General features: G+C 37.9%; 1 pseudogene; it reads right to left on the bottom strand.

Moving 5' to 3' along the window:
* Window positions 1-1051: 1051 nt before the first annotated feature.
* On the bottom strand, window positions 1052-1544 carry LOC131762666 (large ribosomal subunit protein uL30m pseudogene; annotated as a pseudogene).
* Between the last annotated feature and the right edge of the window lie 2439 nt (window positions 1545-3983).

Here is a 3983-nt window from a genome sequence, read left to right as displayed (position 1 = left end):
CCATGTGGTATATTTTAGAGGTACGGCTGTAACGTGAAAGTTGTAACATGAAAGTTCTAATAGCGTAATGTGAAAGGTGCAGAGAAGTGTCACAAGAGCCAAGATGGGAAAAGCTGTGTAGCTTTACCTGTCATCTAAGGCATGTCAATTTCACTTAATAAATAAAAGGGAACCAACATTAGTCTACACCTAGTTGACCTTCATGCTCAGATCTTCCTATGCCACATACGTAAACAGCACAATTTCACCCTGGTTCCCCCGTCTGAACCTTACTTGGCTTTATATTGTGCCAAAACAAGTCATTCAATAGAGCAAAATTCAATAAAATATAACCATCTGCTTTTGTTTAAATATAATATGAACAATTAAATTATACTGGAATTTTCCCTGAATTTCCCTCTTTGGGATAGTCTTTAAGCAACCTATAGACGTGTACAGTGGTTTGATATTATATCATGCCCAGACTATGTTTATATTGGACCAAAATAGACATTAAGGGAGGAAAAAATGTAAAGATCCTAGTGTTTGATGTATCTAATGCAAATACTCCATCTCAGGGTCATAACTTTGGAAGTAGGAAATCCTACAATTACTTTTCCTTATACGACCTCTAAGTATAGAGTTAAGGCAGCTGCTTGAACATTTGTCCACCAGGATCTGCAACAGGACATAAAAGGCAGGTCAACATAGACCTTATAGCAAGGGCACATAGATAATGCACAGGGCACGTCATCATCTCAGAAATGGAAATACCATGAAAGCTCTGGACAAACATCTAAACTCAACTAAGACAGCTTTGATACAAGTACATAGTAGATATCTAAGAATGTGATGCTTCATTGTGCTTGCTCTTGGATTATTGTGCTTGATTTTGGGGGCACTGGCAAACTGCCACATGTGAAGAAGAGACCCCAGATATTGAAGGGATCTGGAAAATATCTTTATATATTTTTTTAATGACTAGAATTTAAAACATATTTTAATGAGAACACTTTCTCACCATCCTTACATAGAAATGACTTGCACTTTTTACTCTGAAGCTGGGAGACCATCAGGACTTCTTTTCTTCCTGGTGCTCAGGGTTCTGAAGCCACCCCCCCATCGGTTCCCTCGTGCTCTTGAGGCACGTGTTGGACATGTCCTCCTCCGTTGGGAGAACTCGTGGCAGCTTCAGGGGCTCGATTCTTATCCATTGTTTAACTGCTTTTAGTTTTGCATTCACCAAAGGGATATTCTTGTGAACTTGAGGAGTATGTGCTTTTTGTAACCCAAGCATCCTTATTAAATCTTTCTCCCAATATGGACGTCTTTTTGTACTTTTTATTCTGGTAACAGTGTGCAGTTTACGAGGTTGCTGTGGATCCCCCCATATTTTTCATGACCTTCAGGTGAAGGCAGAAAAACTTCATCTGGAATTCCTGACTTCGTAAATCTGTGACAAATCTAATCTGTACAAAAAGAGGCTCCACACCTTTTGTCACCATTGATAGTATGCCTGGGGGGCTCTGAACTATTGAGTGCAAAATCCCTGCCATGACGGTGGTGACTGTTCTTAGAGATAGTGACTGCTAAATGTCTTTCCACCTGATGGGAAGTAGAGGATACTTAGTGTGGAGGAGAGAACATTTGGGTGGGAGATGGTAGAAGTTTTCAAGTAGAAATGGTTTACACCAGGGAGTAAAAAAGCATCACTTCAATTTTTTAAGGAGGACGCTTTGTCAGTTGGAACTCCTCTAGTTTAAATGCAAATTTTGTAACGTAATGAGGTGTGGGGTGAAATTGAAGAAGGAGCTACAAAACTGCTTGGCAGGACATTGGAAATGGTTACATAGAGGAGTTGGACATCCAAGTCAGTCAAATCTTTGTGGCTTTGGATTCCAGGTTCTCTTAAGTTCTATACTAGTGCTATGAGGTAGGTCATCTTAATACCATACTGCTTTAAAACAAAGAGAAATCTTGATTTTGCTAGATTCTTTTTCAGTGTTTGGCAGCTTGGTAAACTTTTTATTAGTCCACTTATTGTTTATTTTGCATTGTTTTGTTTTAAGCACAAAAGGGTGAAGTACTCAACTGTGTGTTTTAAACTTTAGGGCTATATCACGTTAAATCACAGATACCCGGCATGGCTGAGTAAATGTTTACCTTCTAGAGCCAGCCTAAACAAAGAAAAACAACTGTCCCAAATAGTTTCTTTGCAGAATGATAACTAAAGGCTCTCTTTCCTGAAGTCTTAATCTTAATCTTAAATATTTGCTGTCCTAAATTAAGGAAAGTTATGTCTGTAGTCTTATTATCTGTTTTTCTTCATGCTCATCATAAATGCCAAAGGGTAATTCTTCCTAGAAAAATCAGTCTTTTGTGATAACATGCAATGTGTTTTTAATTAATGAAGCTGCTTGATGCTGGCAGACTAGAAGCATCTTATCGTCACATGCTGGGGGAATTCATGCAGGGTCCTGTCTGTGCATGCTGAGCCCTGGAGCCAAAGAAAAATCTCCTGTCGTTAACTGCTCTGCTTAACTAGCCTACTTATTAAGGACCAAGCCATCAGTCATGCTGGATAAGCATATCAAGATATAAGGAGACGCCAGAAGCTGATGAAATATTTTGGCGAGAGCAATGACCAGTTTTGTTATAATAACTTGTGGTTCATCTCCAGTGTTCGGGGAAAAAAAGTTATTTGATATTGCTCAATATTCTTGGGCAAAATGTAACTGTCATCTGAACCGAGAGGTAGAAAAGAGAATTTTCGTTTGTTTTGTTTTGAAGGCGAAAAAGTCTTTCAATTGGGGGACAGAGGGAGAGCCTTGAGTTGAGTCATTTCTCCTTTTTAATGACCCTAACTCCTGGAAAAGTTACCTGTCCTCTCCAAGACTCTGTTTCTTCCATTGGAAAATGAGGCTGAGAGTGTCCACTTCATGGTGAGTACATGGGGTAAAGTGTTGAAGGCACATTGTAGACTATAAGGACAAAGACGCTGTTACTCCTTCTTAAAATTACGATTATTTTAGACTCATAGAAAATTTCACCAAAGTGAGAGCTGGAAATAAACATTTCTAAATATTCATAAAAGGAAAGATATCATTATTCTCACTTTTCAGATTCCCAAAGTTCAGGTTTTAGTATGAAAGCCTGATCAACAAAGGCTCCTTTCTTTTTCCCCTGAATGTTGCCAAAATAAAATGTAGGCATGAAATGCAGGGAATTTTTTGATAATGGAGCAGAGAGGTATTTATTGTTTCAGAAAGCACTTCCTGAAAACATTTTTAACCATGGAGCCAATAAAATGACGGGCTCATAGATAAGTATACTGGAAGGAAACAAAGACCGTTGCAACACATAGTGAAACACCCTGGAATTATTCTTCCTTGTATTCTTAAACATAATTTTTACATTAATATAAAGAGTCAAAATAAAAGTTCCCTTCTGGGCTTACACAATACCCAGCAACTGACCAATTAGAGTAAAGAGAGTTGAAACTAATTGTTTTTAATTATATGAACATAGCCCAGGTTGATTTATCTCTAAAATGGGATAATTTTATAGGCATTGAACACTCTTTTAATGTTTGAAGGATTAAATTGTTTCTGAACTCTAAGCTAATAGAGTGAATATTGAATCTAACACGAGACCTTTATACTATGGAAATCATAAAATAATGTAACTGCAGATAATAATATAAGGATGTTATTTTAATAATATAACAATAACGACAATATTTACAGCTCATGGAATTTATGAAGATAACGGAGACAAACTAGATGGAAGAAACTTGGAAAAATGCTAATGGTTAATCTACATTGTTTCTTCTTCTTGAAGTGTTGACTCCCTAGTCTCCATATGACCACACTCTATCCTTCTTCTAAAGCCCAGGTGGAGCCCAATGTCATCCACAGAACCTCCCCTTGCTCCATATTCTCTCTCCTTCCAGTGGGATCTCTCTTGGCACTCACCTTGCAATGGAAAACTCCATGAGGGCTGAA

The sequence above is a fragment of the Kogia breviceps genome, chromosome 9, assembly GCF_026419965.1.
Source record: "Kogia breviceps isolate mKogBre1 chromosome 9, mKogBre1 haplotype 1, whole genome shotgun sequence".
Classification (NCBI taxonomy): Eukaryota; Metazoa; Chordata; class Mammalia; order Artiodactyla; family Physeteridae; genus Kogia; species Kogia breviceps.
The sequence above is the reverse complement of the archived record's forward strand: the minus strand, read 5'-3'. Positions and strand labels throughout refer to the sequence as shown.